The following is a 17116-nucleotide window of genomic DNA, read 5'->3' as shown; positions in this document are numbered from 1 at the left end:
GAAAGGAGAATGGACAGAGAAAGGGATATAGAAGAGTGGCAAAAAGAAAAGTCTAGAAATGTGAGAAATAAGTCACAATTTATAAAGGCAGTTCAAGATCAAGAGTGGGCAGATCTTTTGAAATGAGTGTAGATGCCCACAGATTATATTGAAGCTGAGCTACTTCATTAATAAAGGCTGCCAGAATGTCAGAGGGAAGGATTCCTAAGGTTTCCTTTGGAAACCCAGTGGACTTTCCACAAGGTCTAAATCCAAAAAAACTTGAAGCAAGAAGTTAAAATGGTGACAGGGTTGCAAATTTATTATGAAATAGGGTGGGAGGTTAAAGTGAAGGGTTATAAAACTGCAATTGAATAATATTTTGGATGCAATTTACAGGCAAAAAATGTGATAGAACACAATAACTGCATTCAATTAACAACCATGCAAAGCATTACAGAACTGTGATTCCTAGTGATACATAACAGGTTAATTAATCTGTTAACTGGTTTATCAGTAGTGTACTGATAATTAAGAATCAGTAGTGTACTGATAATTAAGAAACATTATAGATTCAGTTGTGTCTCATACCTACATTATAAACAGGAAGAGTAATTCCTAAGAGTGGATCTTGTGGCCACCACACAGACAACACATCTTTCAGGGATGAACACAACTGCATTAATCTGGATGAAAGCTGGGATTTCACATATTACTTTTCTTCCTCCTGACTTTGCAAGACCCTACACTCAACTCCATAAATTCCTTTTTGGGGGGTTGATTTTTTTTTTCTGTTTAATAAAGATTTATTAAAAACTTTATCAGATTTATAAATCCTGTTTGCCAAGACCTTGGCACTTCACTTTAGGACTATAATGCTGCATAGTAACATCTTTTACTATTTAAAAAGGAGTGGGATGAAAGAAAATTTGGCAACAGACTCAGCATTCTCAGAGACACAATACAAAAGGACAAGAAACAAGTGTCCAAAATAACTAAAAGTTCCAATTGGAGATGAGGTGGGAAAAATCCAGAATGAAAGGAGTTTATCACTGGAACAGATTGCCTAGATCAGTTATAGAATCCAACTTCAATGTTATCTCTGCTTTGAGCAGGGGACTGAACTGCAAATTACTTTCCCAGGAGCCTTCCAAATGAAATAATTCTCTGATTCGACATATGCCCTTTGTAAATCTGGGCTCATATGTCTATGTAAAAGTACTGACTGAGAAACACATGCAGTTCCACAAACTCCTCAGTTCGTTTTGCAGGATGGCAGGGAACATTTGTGTCTGTGGTGCTGTTCTTAAATTATTACACAGGTGTCTTTTAAATCTGACAAAGAAAGAAAGATCCAAAGAAATGGGCCTTCCACCATGAATAACAAATTGCACTTCTGCTTTGAGCTGGACATCCAGACCTATCTAAAACTGACAAATATTTTTGCTTTACTTCTTACCTCTGACTAGAAGAGATCATGTAATGTTTTGCCTAAACCATCCCTGAAAATTTTCCCATGAAAAGGAACTTGCCAGGAACTTTGAATGAGACATCTTGCTGCATCAAGAGGGGTAACAAGGTGAGAAAAATTGATTTCTATTCTGGAACAGAGAGGAAAGGCAGCTTTTTGTTTGTTTGTTTTTCAATTTTCATGAAATTTGACATGTGTCAGGCATTTATTTATTGTTTATCAAGTGTCTATGTACCATTTTCATAAAATCTTCCCACACATGGGAATACTCTGAGATTTGATCAAAGCCTCAGTTTATATATATTAATTTTTGACCTCAAAGCTTAACAGATGAAATCTCCCAAAGTTCTGCTGGCAGTAGGCATGCTCCCAACCCTTCCAAGGCTGCATATGGATAACTGAGAACAACACCCAGTTTTCTCTGAATTATTGATCCTGACCCAAATGAGACTGGGCCCAGAACAGAAAAATCTTCATTTTCAATAACTTCCAGCCATAACACCTATCAAACACAGAGGCAGTGGCAGAAAAGGCAGCAGGAGGGAACTGTGATTCACCAGAACACAGGGACCAGGAGAAATGAAAGAGCAGTAGAAGGTGGTGCAGGTTAATGACGTTCAGGGAGGAAGTCAGCGTGAGATATGAAGAAGGTGTGACACCAATTTGGAGTACACAGAACAAGTCAAAGTAATGAGAAGGCAAAAAAGACTGATCAGAAGGCAGATAAAGATCACGGGACCTTTGAATGAACTACAAGAACTATTGCTTTGTTATTGGAACAGGCTGTCCTAAGCAACTTTGCCTGAATTCAGTGTCTATACTGCTTTGAGGAGGAGATTTAACTGAATTCCAGTCATGGAATGATTCTCAACAAAGAGCAGTGACAGTCTCCATTCAATAGGATACATTAACTGTAAATATTCAGGGAAAAACACTCTCACGTGTGTCGCCTTTGATCTTTTAAAACTGTAGGTTTAAATCACAATTTTCAAATTTTTACTTGTGCTTATATTGTTCAGCAATCAAACTGCTTTGATCCATCAAAATATGTGATTAAGGAAGTTAACCACGACCTAAAAGGAAATGAAAGCTGAATACTTTGGGTTTTTTTTTCTCCAACACTTCCTGGATACTAAGTAGTTAAAAAAGACACTGTCTGAAAGCCTTGTAGTTCTCTATGGAAACACCGTACCTGATGGCATTTTTCTGGAGTGAAAAAAAGAAACATTGGTGGATACCTTACAAAAAGAATGAAACTTTTGCTGCAGCAAAACTAATTAATTATGTAATTCAGTGTGAACATAGGACTTGAAAATTATATTTCTGTATCAATTTGCACTCATGTAAAAAGTCTTAGAGTACTTGTTCACAGAATAGGTAAATTATCAAACTGAAATCCTGTAAAGTATTACCATTATAAAGCCAGGGGGAAAAATGTACTTCAATTTTCCACAAGCAGTGTATGCAGATTCCCATCTATGAATACAGGTTTTATATATCACATTAATCCTTCAGCTAGCTTCTCAGTTGAAGTGTCAAGAAGGTACACCTCACAGACAGAAAAAAATTTAAAGTTCTTTTTTGCATAAAAAAAAATTCACCTATGCTGCCTTCACCAGCAGAACTATTTTGATTCAAAACATATTGTAATAAATTCTGAGTTGTCTGGGAATTAATTGTATCATGAAAAGCATTCTAAAAATCTCAGAGGTTGCCAGTGCTTTCTTCTACTATCAGAAACCAGTAGAAAAGCAGTATTTTCTCAAAGTCATACTTCAAAATCAAAAGTCCTACCTGTAAAAACTTCATAGTTATTTTTGGTTCTTAAGAAAAAACAACAATGAAATTCTGAATTTGTCTGAAATTCATTATAAGGCAGTTTTAGAAACACCAAAAGAACAAACATCTTTCTACAAAGTTACCAAGACTAATTAAATTGCTGGCTATGGAAGTGGCATAGAAAGTGGTAGTCATTACACAAGTATTACCTTAACAATGCTTTAATTCCATCTTTTAGTTAGCATCATTAGAATCAGATGTATTAGAACACAGAAACTTACCATCTCTTCATCTTAAATATCAAATTAGCACCTCTTTCTCAAATAATAACTTCCTTGTTATGACATAATTTTCATTACCAAAAGATGTTTCAAACTCTTCTGAAAATAATGACATTTCCAAATATATGCCAGCAAAACAACAAAAATCCTCAGACATTTTAAAATGATGAAACATTTTTTATATTAAATTTAAAAGCATTTAATATTTTAACATGTAACTAGCCCCAAATTTTATTTAATATCAAGTCAATAATTTTGGAGCTTTCACACTCTACATCATACCACTCACTAAGCTAGTAATGTACAAAGCCACACAGTTATCTTAGTGATGTTTCAATTAATCATTTACAAATGCAATATTATCTCTTCTGTACGCAAAGCAAGTAACTAGGGAGTACAATCTGAAAAATGTCAATTACCTTTAGGATCCAAGCACAAATAAATATGTAAACTTGTTTTTAATTATAACTTGGGTTTGGGGTTTCTTTTTTTTACAACTTGATCTAAGACACTTAAGCCCTTTATAAATTATTATAAATATACAGGACTGTTGTTTTGCATTTAGTCCTGAAGAAGAATGATTAACTGTTATTCACTTTGTACACCATTACATCTTGCCAGTCCATGAAAATAATCTGCTGTCCAGCTCAAAATGTTTTCATCCAAATGTTTCATCCAACGTTTTTCATCCAAACACCATTCACTGCTGCTTGTCACTTCTTTCCAACTTTGCCACTTGCACAAGAAATTAACATATTTTTAGAAAGCTGAGCAAGCTATTGAGCAAAACAACAAGATTTGTGCCTCGATTGCCTTTGCTCCATGCTTGAATTATTTATCTCCAAACAAGATGCATTTATTTCTCACAGACAATTCATGCTATAACAGAAAAAAACCCAAACAAACAAACAAATCCCTCTACACCTGAGTCTGCTAACAAGTGAAATACTTTGATCTGATTACCCAACAGGAGTAGGGATTGTACTTTCATATGCATCCATTTGAATGTAGATATTTTGTTTTAATTAATTACATGGAATTGTCTCTTCTTTAAAAGCAAGTAACTGAACTTGAAGGCTACCTAAGATTTCATGCTCTTTCTAAACAGTTTTTCTTTGATGATGGAAACTCAATACACAACATTTCACAGCAATTTGTGAATTTGTACATAATTAGTATATTTCTGTTTGCTGGAGTAGTTGAAGAAACAACAAGTGAACAGAACCTTTTTTACCTAAATAAAATTCTACACTGACGGGGTAATAGTTTATCCACTGCTGCCTTAGAATTCTGACTTAAAACATTAAATTCTTGTCTACCTGCACTGTTTCACAAACATTAACTATATATGGCAGCATCACTGTTAGAATGCTTTCCCGTACTGAAAAAAAAACCAAAACAAAAGCAAGTGTACCACAAGAATTGACTAGCTGATGTTGCTGCTAAAAATCAGTGATAGACAATTAACTAAACATTTTATTGAGTACATCAAAAGACAAAATTCCAAACATATAACCTATGATTCCTGCTTCATTCTTTCTGCTATCTCCCATATAAAACACTGGACTATGTAATTCCCTTCCAAAAATTTAACTAATTCTTCTATATTTTGCCAAAACAAGCATCAGGAAGTCTTTTAGCTCAACTTAAAACACACAATCACATCTCATATATCAATGTTTTTCGTTTTTTGGTAACATTTAGGTAACATTAATACTGAAGCTTTTCTGTATAAAGATAGTGCCACCTCTAATTCAAACTCCCATTTTGCCTTTCCTTATGCAGCACAGACTTCTTACCTTGGCCCACTACTGGTGGCTACATCTCTCAGCTTACTATGCTAAATACATTTTATTCTGCCAGTCTTATGATGTTTCTTCCTTCGGGTTTGCTGCTCCTGCATCTTGCACTTGGTTGTACAGGAAGTTTACACACTCTCCAGTACAAATTACAAGCCCCTGTAACATGAGCAACCTGTACTTCACTAAGTATTCACCTGTACAACACTAAGTATTGACATCCAGGATACAACCCTGAGTGACAGAAATTTCAAATGAGTATGAACTGGAAATGACATTTCAATTCAATTTCAATGCAAAACTGAACAGAGTACTGCATTTCCTGAATAAGAAAACTATAAGCAATTTTAGCAACATGAACCTCTCAGAAGTTTTTTAAGTCTATCAAGAATGAAATGAGGACGAAAGTGGTTCTATTTGGAATAACAAAGTCCTTTAAATAGACCTTTCAAAGAAATATTGAGGAAGACACAAAACTAACATTATCTGAAATGATACATGATGCCACTTTCCAGTTAATTTCTAAGAAAGGTCATATTAAGCAAAAAATAAACGTGTTTACATGAAACGTCTACTGGAATTAGTGTATCATGAAAGCTACACTGGTTTAAGTCCACTGTCACTCCTATTCCAGTGGAAATTTATCAGAAATAATAACAATTTTTTTTAACATTCAATTTATGTCACTTCCCCCGGCTGAGGGATATGCACTGCTACACAGACAAAGCAAAACTTCTTACCTTTGTTTCCTTAATATCTAATTACAAGGACAAATAAGTAAAGTATATTTTAACATCTAGATTCCAGGAATTCTTACACACATGAAGAAATTCTAGAATGTATTTTAATTACCAAATTAAGTTTATTTGATTTTATTACGATCAATTAAATTACTTGACTGAACAATCACATCAAATAGAGTTCATTTACTTCATAAAAAACAATTCTAGAGCCATAGAATATCCTGAGCTGGAAGGGACCCACAAGGATCAAAGTCCAATTCTAAGCCCTACACAGCACCATCCCAAAGAGGTGCATTGTCCAAATGGTCCTTGAGCTCTGCCAGGCTGGTGCTGTGACCACTGCTCTGGGGACCCTGAGCCCACGTCCAACCACCCTCTGGGTGAAGAACCTTTACCTGATATCCAGCCTAAACCTTCCTGACAACTTCAGGCCATTCCCTCAGGTCCTGTCACTGTCACCACAGAGCACAGATCAGTGCCTGCCCCTCCTCTTACCCTCACAAGGAAGCTGCACACTGCAGTGAGATCTCCCCTCAGTCTCCTCTTCTCCAGGCTGAACAGACCAAGTGACCTCAGCCACTTCCAACTCACAGGCTGTGATAAAACCAGCTTGGTTCATTAACTAATCACATTCATAACTGCACAAAAATACTTGTGGCAGCTCTTGTACTGCCTCTACAGATTGTCTTTTCCATGATTCTTTTCCCTTTCTTTTAAAATACCATGCTGAAACTGTCTTTTGCTGATAAATTTAATTACAAGAAAAAGAGGACCCTTGGCTCCAAAACATCACTGATCTAAGGAAGAATTTAGGAATAACTGAAGCCATACTCTGAGATGGAGATTTAAACTTTTGACAGAAATCTTTTAATTCCTAAATCCTTATGTGCTGAAAATGTTGTCAGCCTGCCATCCCTGCTGATTTATCAGTACCTCAAAGCCTTTTCCCTCTTACATGGAATTCATCTCTGATTAAGTAGTATCTCACAACAGAAATCTCTGAAAAGAAACAGTGAAAGAAGCATCACATTTGCCACTTGGAGTAGACACTGATCATGGAATCATCTTGATTACCTTCAAATCCCAATAATCTGTTGCAATTACATAGCATATTACATGACTATTATCCACGCAATGGGTAAAAGAACAGCAGTGATTATATTTTTTTTAATGGTATTTTCAAATAATCCTCACAAAGCAAAAGTATTAAAGACCCACAGGGGTCTAGAGACTTGTGGTTTAAAAGTTCATACCCATCACAAAGTAGCTCTCCGTGACAGGGAAAGAAAAATAATCTGTGTAATAAAAATATTTTAAAACCTCAATTTTCCCTATCAGACACTACAATTAACAAGAAAGCGTGAGACAATCCATGTAATCCAACAGTAATTAACCAGGATATACAGCAAAGTACTGCATGGTGAAAACGATTATACGAGCATGAGAATTCAAGTGAAGAAATACCAGGGTTTGGATATAGCAAAGTTCTTACACACAAAACTTGCCACAGAAGAAAAGATACTGCCATAGGCAGAATTAAGTGACCCCAGTAGCTGCTGCTTTCCAGAAGACTCCAAACACAGGAGAACACACAAAAATAATATTCTCCTTCCTGTATGGGCATCAGTAAACTCAAAGACAAGTATTTACTTTGTATTGAATTTTCCCTAATCCAAAACACATACATACAGATTATTTTTCTAATAGAGTACAAATTCAGAATATATATTCTGGTGGTGTTAATTTTAACATTATTACTTGTTTTGGTTTTTTTTAATATGTAGCAATCTGTCTAAATATCTTTCAAGTCTATGAAATTTAGTATCCATGGGATAAAAAATAATTTCAAGTCTTGAAAGAAAAGTATTAATTACTATTTTTTTCATTCTTCTTTAATTGTTTATACTTTCTAAATGAAGCATTTTTATTCCTCTTTGTAAAAAGAGAAAGTGCACTTTACTTTGTACTGTGCAAATCTGAAGCTCTAAATGAGTATAGAAACAGCATATATTTACATTTTACATTAATGTGAGGTTATCTAATTTAAAGATATTTGCTATCATCTGTGGGATTACTCTTCTCTTGATGAAGAACAAGTTGTTCTTCCAACTGGATGACAGCGGGAAGAAAGGGAAAAATTATTTCTTCTTCAGAGGCACTTAGTGTAGACTATCATAAATAGTACAAGATAACTTGAGTATCAGATGCAGTTGACTTTCAACGTAATAATATTTCTACTGTAAAATGAAACTAATGGATAAGGGTTTCTTTTTTGCATTTGGATTAAATGTAGTTGGCATCTTAACATTCAGACACATGCAAACAGATAAGGTTAGTTGACCAGAACATTAAAGAGGAACAGTTCTACTTAAAAGATACTTCTGACAAAGCAAAAATTCACACCTTATCTTTCCAAAATTATTATTACAAGTGACATTTTTCATTGCCAGACAAAGACACTGTCTTTTTGCAACTTCTCTTTTGCATATTCAAGAGAGCACTTCTGTTCCATTCTTAGTCACAAAGTCAGTTTGCTGAATAATTTCCTTTGTTTGCAAGACTGCCACAACAATAGAAAGAAAAGAACATCTTGCAAAAGGAAAAAGGGCTTAAAAATAATTTTTAAACCTCTGTGCAACTCAGGCCTCACTTGGATAAGCAATCTACATTTCAATGAATTAAATACAAAACATACGGCTGAGTTAAAAGTATCACTTTGCACTACTTCAAAAATAAACAAGTGAAAAATGTTGGGTGAAAGAAATCTAAAAATAATATGGCCATATATTTTCTCCTTTTCAGTCACTTCCATGTCTCACAGTGAATACATAGCAGAATACATTAAAGAGGAGTTTGTTCAGTTATAGCTCACTATTGTAAACACTCATCCCAAATCTGTCTTGTTTGTACACACAGAACCTGAAACAGCCGTAATTAAAATATTACTAAATCTAGCAACAGCTAATAGTTGGACTTGCAGCTGCACTATACAGCTAAAAAAGATATTTTTTTCCTCAAGTCTAAACATCAGGTTCCCTAAATTATTTTATGTCCAAATGATAGCAAATAATCAAAGGAACAACTTAACACACATATCCTGACTCTCTCAAAAACAGCTGGATAGTAGGAATATCCAGCAAAAAGACAAACTGTTAACTGAGTAGTTTCAGAGAAACTCTGTCACATTGTGCTGTCAAAAACTAAGCAGGACTCTTCTTTCCATAGCCAAATCTTTAATTTGTATTGTCAGACACTGAATAAATGTGGGAACATGAACTTGCATTAAATACTAGAAGTACACAAGAAGTTAATTTATAATAAATGCAAGAATCTATTTTTTCCTTTTTTCCAGTTTCCAGATTTCAACAATGTGTAAATATAAAACTGCACAAACCCTTCAACTATGAAACTATGTTAAACATAGGAGACACATAATTCAGTGATTCCCTAATAGCTGATCCTACATCTTTCAAGTTCTTTATGCAAGCCGGGAAGTGACTTGTTCAGTATTTTGTAGTTATTAGATGTTATATAACAGCCAAAAAATACTCCCATTTTCAGGACACACACTATATTTATGCATTTAGAAAAAGCCTCTTTAAAAATGCATAAGAATTAGTTTTTAAGGCTTTCCAGAAAAGCCTATTAGTCTCCTTATTCCTGATCAGCTCTTTGCAGATTCTTCTCAAAAATGTATGAATCTGCTGAAAGGAAACCACGTAAAACAACCCTGTTAATACTGCAATCCTTCTGGTGCAGCCTAGAGGGGGACCCACCACTGTCTCTTGGGCAACTACAAAACTGTAACAACATTAATGTGGCAGAGGAGGAGGCCTGTGCCAGAAAATTTCTACATCTTTGGGTAGCAAATCTGAGTCTTGTATCGATACCATATTGGGATCATATTTACACTAGAACTGACATAATCTCAGACATTCAATGAACATTATTACTGGTATTTGCAAACCTTTAAGTCTATAATTTTGACTAGTCTGAGAAATACAAAACCTGAAAAACAGGAAAAGTGAGGTTTCAAGTTATTTTCATTTTTACAGCTGAATAATCTTAGAGCAGACTTTTCCTTTTTAAGGCATAGATTTTGTTTTTTCAGCTATGCCTTCAACTACAGCTAAGAAGTTTTCATTACATTATTTGAGTTAAATGGTGTAGTCACATACAGCTTTGAAGAGCTTTCTGGTCCCTTTCCACATTTCATCATCTGATACTCCAAGGTTCCTATTTTCCCAGGAAAAAATGAAAGGGCAGGCAAGAAAAATACAATTTAGGAATGTATTACTTTGCTGACTAGAAAGAAAAATTAACCACCAGCAATAGGTGTTCTTCAAGTCACATAATCCCCATATAAATTGTAATTACATTCCACTACTTGAAACCGGAAAGTTTTCCCATGCATTATTCATAGAAGACACATGCTTGCTTGCATGCTTACTTTTCCCTTTTCCCTATTCAGTGCAGGGAAAATAAGGTGGAACATCACTGTTTATCCTATTACTTGCTGCTCAACAACCATGTACTTAGAAGGACTGTAAGAAAGATGGACAGACAAGCAAAGCACACTGGAAGAACTCCAGTTATTTAATGCAAGCTGCTTACTACTAATGTTTCTTTCAGAGGTTCCACCTGGGCATTCCAGTCACAGGGTAGTCACACAGGGCAGTACCCACCATCCCGTGGCAGAAAGCACGAGAGGCTTTCAGGCAAACAGCAAAGGGAGAACCATTTTGTCAAATACCACCCACTCTCAAAGCCTCACAGACAGTATTCGATGAAAATGAGAAGTGGATGAATGCCAGGAGTGCTGGAATGGGAATGTACTCTCCTGGTGCCACAGTCAGAGACACCAGAGAAAAAGGAGGAGGGCACACTGCAACCTTACCCAGCACCAGACAAGACTGCAGGGAATTACCCATGTGTCAATGTGAACACTTTATCTGTCCATTCAACGTCTACTGTGAGCTCACAGGTGAAAATAAATGACTTGGCTTTCAGGCACAGCCAAGAGATGGGAAACTCCATCCTGTATAAGCTTGAGCACTCAGCGACACTAAGGTCAAAGCTGATTTGAGTAGCTTGAGACTGCTGGTAGCTAGGAACTCTAAGCTTGGAAATGCCCTCCTATTGTGAGGATGTCACCAGAGATCTTGGGTCTGCACTCTTGGCAAGCAAGCAGAGCTGGACAACTGGCAAATAAAGTAATCCCTTAGCAGCCTGGCCTTGGTCAGACAATAGAAGCATCCTGAATGTGCATCAGAAGATGTAAAGTCTTAGCTAAAGTAACCAAAACTCCACGTGACTGGAAGATTTGCAGTACAATGACAAGCACCGTCTGCTTTAAAGGTACACATCGAGTAGGGAGTGAGGGCAGACAAGAATGGCACCACAAGGAGAAATTCGTCAGTAACACAGGGACACAAGGTTAGAATATACATGGAAACTCCTATGAACTAAAGAGGAACCCAACATAATGCAAGTATAAATGGCACTAAGAAGATATTTCTCTTTTAATCACACTTACCTCTAGGCTAGTTTACAACCACCAATGCTAAAACACAAGTTCCATGCTACTATTATTTAATTTATTGTATCAATGGCTAACAGAGCTTAGAATTCAATGCTCAAATATAACACAGAATCCTAAAAAAAAACTCCACATCTTTTCAATTTAACTTTCCAGCAATTAAACATTAAAACCATACAGCACTGTCTCCAAGAATGCAGAAAAATTTGTTTTTCTTCAAATCAGTGCAGCATCCTAAAATAAATAAGGATTAGAAACATTAACAGATCTTGAACATTTATCAGAGGGCTTGCTGAAATTCCAATGAGTTTAACAATTCAGAAAGATAAACAGGACCCATTACAGAAAGAATACAGAGCACCGTGTGTACCCACTTATCCATAGATGGATAAACAGAGACAGCAATAAAGAGAAAATTCACCTCCACTCCAAAATGAGAATTTCTAAAAAGCGAGATCTAAATGATCCACAATTTAGAAAAGCGGAGGAATGGTCTTAATTACGGTACTGTAACACATACACACTCAAAAATTCTTTCATCTTTTGGAAAAGATGACTTGTGACCATAAAGCTGCTTTGACCTTAACTAGTAGAACTAATTTTAGGCAGATTGAGATTAGGCATTGTTAAATAAATGTTTCAATAAACCCAAACAATTTTACCAAAATGTCTCAGTGAACACAATGGAAACTAAGAGGACAAACAAAATTTCTTCCCCCAGAGTTTGATGTGGTTTGAGAGTACTATTGAGCCAGTCTAATGTTAAGTTGTTGTCCAAAGAGTCTTGCAGCTTTAATTCTCTCCCACCAAGCTTTCTTGAAAGCACTGAGACTCTTCTGACCTAACCAAGATCCAATTCAAGGAACTAATCCTTGAATAATTTTTTTTTTTAATTAGCTTTCAGATGAGAAGACAGAAATTCAACAGCAATTTCTTCTTGCTTCAGGAAGGTGCATAGGGCTGCCAAAAGGGACAGAAAACAGAACAGTATCTAGCCTAACATCAGCTGGGCTGTTCTACTGAGCTCCAACTTCAGTCACTGTAGCTCCAGCTCCCTGGAGCACAGCTCTGCTCTGTGCTCTGTCTCACTATTGTTGCAGCTGTTTTCAAAGAAGTTTGAGTCATTAGGATCTCACCTGAAATCACAGGCAGAGATTGCCAGTGCATTACATCAGTTTTTTAAAAACATCCTCACAACTTCCTGTTACTCCTAAAAATCATATCATCCCACAAATAACTGGATAAAGCAAAGATCAAAGTTTTCATGGTTACCCATCACAGCTAAACATTAACAAATTTCATGTAACTGAATTTTGGATTAGCACATTTTTCCCTCTTGTGAAAACTCAAATTTAATTTTATAATTTCACTATTTTTTCCTATTGATATTGTCAGCATCAAAAGATTGTGCAACACAAAGATGTAACACTAAGATCCACAGAAAGTCAGACCATAACACTGGGCAACATATTTCTCACCAGGAATGCTCACAAGCTAAGGAGTTCACTTTCACAAATCATAGCTTACCTTTCCTAATGCAGATCAATTCATGTACACCACAAGTTCGTTCTCCACCTGTGTGGAAATACACCATTAGGAAACAGTAGCAAACAAAATATATTTCATTTCTTAATAATGCTTATAAACAGGGAAAAAAGTTCACAACTCCATCAATTAATAAAAATGCAGAAAATTGGCTTAACAAATTTTCGAATTATGCATTAAATGCTTTGGAGAAAACAATAAATGTACCTTTAGCTTAATATTGCTAATGGCGGTACAGTTTGAAGAGCTTTACATTGAATTTATACAGATAAAATTACAAAAGCAAGCACCATAACTGAAGCCACACTGATGTTTCCTAAGCATAAACACAATTTCCTGTTTGGAGAGAACTACCCTATAGAATGGCATTTACAGAAGAATTGTGAAAATATATTTTAAAAAATTCCAATATATTGCCAAAATAACATTATGATTACCTTCCATGGTAAAAAAAACAACAAAATAAACACCTCCAAAACCCAATCCTATTAACAAATACTTGGTTTGCCTAGAATTTCTCCTTTAGATATTTTTTAAATTAACAACACCCAGCTGTATAGAACTTGAGATATTTATTCAAGAATAATAAAATTGTTGCTAGAAATACTATGGGTTTTTTTCTTTCACATTTTAATAAAAAACATTTTAATTGGAATTACAGCTAAAAACACCAACACGAAATATATAAACTGAAAATCTTTTAGAGTGATATGCCCCACAATCAAACCTTAAAATTCCAAACTACATCAAGCTGTGGCTTCTTTTAAGAACACTCAAACCCACTCAGCCTTTTTCCACTGACAACAAAAGATTGCATGGATATGAATACAGAACTGAGGGGAACTGCCTGGGTTTTCATACCCAGTTCTCCGCAATCTCATGAAAATACAAAACAGAGTTCCAAAATCTCACAAAATATCTATTTCATATGCATTAATCACTCCTTGGCTCCAGACACTTCAAAATGCATTAAAATAAGCTTTAGGTAACAGAATTCTCCCCATCTCAAAAATATGGAAATACATTATATAGTACTTACAACTCTCCTCCATTCCATAATAAATTAATTACAACATACAATACAGCATTTAATGATAGCAACCAATACTTCAAACTCTTAATTGGTAACGCTAGCAGATGGTATGGTAAAGCAGTAAATACCTGTATTTCTACTTAAATTTACCCTTTAAAGAAATAACGGTAGGAAATCCATATATTGGAGTGAGAAAGGATAAAAGAGATAAAATAAATAGAATAAAACATAACTCTTCTAAAATAAAATTAAATGTCTGTGAAAGTAAAAAGAATCCTCATTTTATGTCAGCATACTTAGAAATACTAAATACAAGCTTCAAATATAGTCTTGAATGGGAAATCAAGAATCAGGGAGTCTGAGGATGCCAGGAGTTTTGTAGTCTTCACCCTTACAAAAGCCAGTTGTGATAGCAATGTAATTCCCTCTTTTCAGTGCATTCTAGAAGCTAGGCAACATAATTTTCATTCAGAAAGGATTTTGGAAGGAAAACATAAGGAAAACTAAATTTAAAATATAATCTGCTTTTATAATAATGAGGCATTAAAGAACAAACAAACAAAACCCAAAATCAGACAGAGGGAGAAGATTACAATCTTCTTTAAAGTCATTCCAATCATCTTCAGGGTACAAAAGATAAACCAGGAGAGTGACTGAAAGCCTTCTCCCTAGAATTTTTCCCCTGTTACTTTTAAATTCAGCAGTGAAGAAAAAATAAAAATTAAGGCAAAAAATAAAAGGATTTTTCATTACATAGATGCCAGACAGTTAAAAATAAATATTCACCTAGAACTGAGGGAAGAGAGCAGCAATAGATTTTAATTATATTCACTGCTCTCAGTGAAATCAACCAGTTTGAAATCTGTATCACAAAATACTAATTCTAGATTTGGATCTGCATTGCTACCTGTTGTTTCATAAAGCAAGACATCTTTATTCAAACACTTAACTTCTAATATAAGATTGTATTCCACCAAATAAAGCCTTTAAATTAATCGACACGTTGCTTTTTATTGACCACAAGGCTACAAAATAAATTTATACCATTTAACAGGCATACAGTCAGGATTTTATTCCTTTTCATTTTCCTAGAAAATTTTCTAGAATGTTCTTTTTTTTATAGGTGATTCATTTATTACTTTTTTTTAAATGTTTTTGGATGAAAATCAACTGTTAAATAAAAATACATCAAGTGATATAAAAGTTTAAGAAAGAATCTTTTATATTTTAAATAAACTAATGTATTATAGACATGAAATTTTATCCTCAATTGACCTGGACAGATCCTTCTTTTCCCTATGGTCCTCAAAACTGTGGAGCTAATACATTATTCACACCTTGCTTTTATTCATGGATTAACAAATAAACCCAAGTTTTTCCATTTTTACAGCTCTCAAGAATTCTCTCAGCTTTTAATAAACTAGTTACTGAAAGAAAACAAACTGAAAATATGGAAACATTTTGCATGACAGCAAGATGCCAACAATTAATTTAGATTTGCAGTCTGAAAATAGAGTTTGTGTTGGTTAGCCCACAGATCCCAAAGGTTCAGCGGCACATGACACACTTAAGTTTTATCCTTTAAATACTATTTTTAGGTAATTTATGATAGTATAGTGTTAGTTCACCATAATGTTATGGTTAATTAAAATTTAAGCTCGATTTAGACACAAATTATTATCAGTTCCATTCCATCTTGACTATGAACATGATTTCCTATTTAAGGTTTTAAGTGAGTTTGCATATAAAACAAAATACACTATCCAAAATGTAATCTGAGAACAAAAAACCCACTTGGGTACACAGAGCTTTTCAGAATGTCAGGAAGTAAAATGAAAAATAATGAAAGATCAAATAATTTTAGAACTGCACATTCAACAAAACATTTTCATTTTCACGAGCAAGAAGAACCACCTAGTGGTCCTAAAAATCTAAATCATTCAAACATTCAACACAAAAAGAATGGCCAGATGTTTTCCAGAGGCAGCTGAAATACATGGTGAAGTTTAATTTTCTCAATTCAAGACAAAGGTTTTGTATACCAAGTCTCTATTTGGCAAGATGACTATGACAGCAACAAGATGAAAAGATGTACATCAAAGAAAATGAACACCGTATTTTGTATTAATTAAAAATGTTATGTCTTTCTAAACTAGTACAATTCAAAATTCAAAGTTCTACTATGTTCAGAGTTTAGCTGGAACTTCATCACTAGATACTGATAACAACTGTCATTATTATCAAGGAAATTTAGCACAGGCATTACCATAGAGTGATCTAGGTTGGGAATGAATGACATCTGGTGTTTTCAAAGACTTCAGAGTAAGACCAGCATTACAGAAAGTTCCTGTGAGCCTCAACCAAGCACATTCTGCAACGACCACAATTCCAAGACCTCTCCGGGCATCAGTGGTTCTCAGGGGGAAGGTGTCACCTCTGTCACTGAGAGCACTCCTCCCTCCCAGCCAGCCAGGACTCCCCCTGACATAGCTCACACCCACTGCCCCACATGCTTTCACTGGGCAGCTTAAGAGCCCATCTCCATCTCTTGCACAATGAAAGGCTGTAAGACTGCCTGTCCGACTTCCCCAGACTACACAAACATATTTCCTAAGCCTCTCCTCGTGTGCCAGGTGCTCTGAATTACCTCCCAGTTTAGAGGCCCTCTGCTGAGGCCTCTCCAGTTTGTCAGCCTCTCATGCTGGATTAACACACCTGGATACAGGCTACAGACACGTGGCTGGTCCATGTTCAGCTTGCTGTTCTCCAGCATCCTCAGGGTCTTTTGTTCAGAGGTGCTCCTGGCAGCCTGCCTGCAGCTGGTAGTGTGGGGCTTGGACTTCACCTGTCCTTGTGGAAGCTCCTGAGGATCCTTCAGCCTACTCTGAGCTTGGTGAGCACTTTCCAGGTAGCTGCCCTGCCCTTCAGCTTATTAACTACTCCTTCC

The sequence above is a fragment of the Cinclus cinclus genome, chromosome 3 (assembly GCF_963662255.1).
Source record: "Cinclus cinclus chromosome 3, bCinCin1.1, whole genome shotgun sequence".
NCBI lineage: Eukaryota > Metazoa > Chordata > Aves > Passeriformes > Cinclidae > Cinclus > Cinclus cinclus.
The sequence above is the reverse complement of the archived record's forward strand: the minus strand, read 5'-3'. Positions refer to the sequence as shown.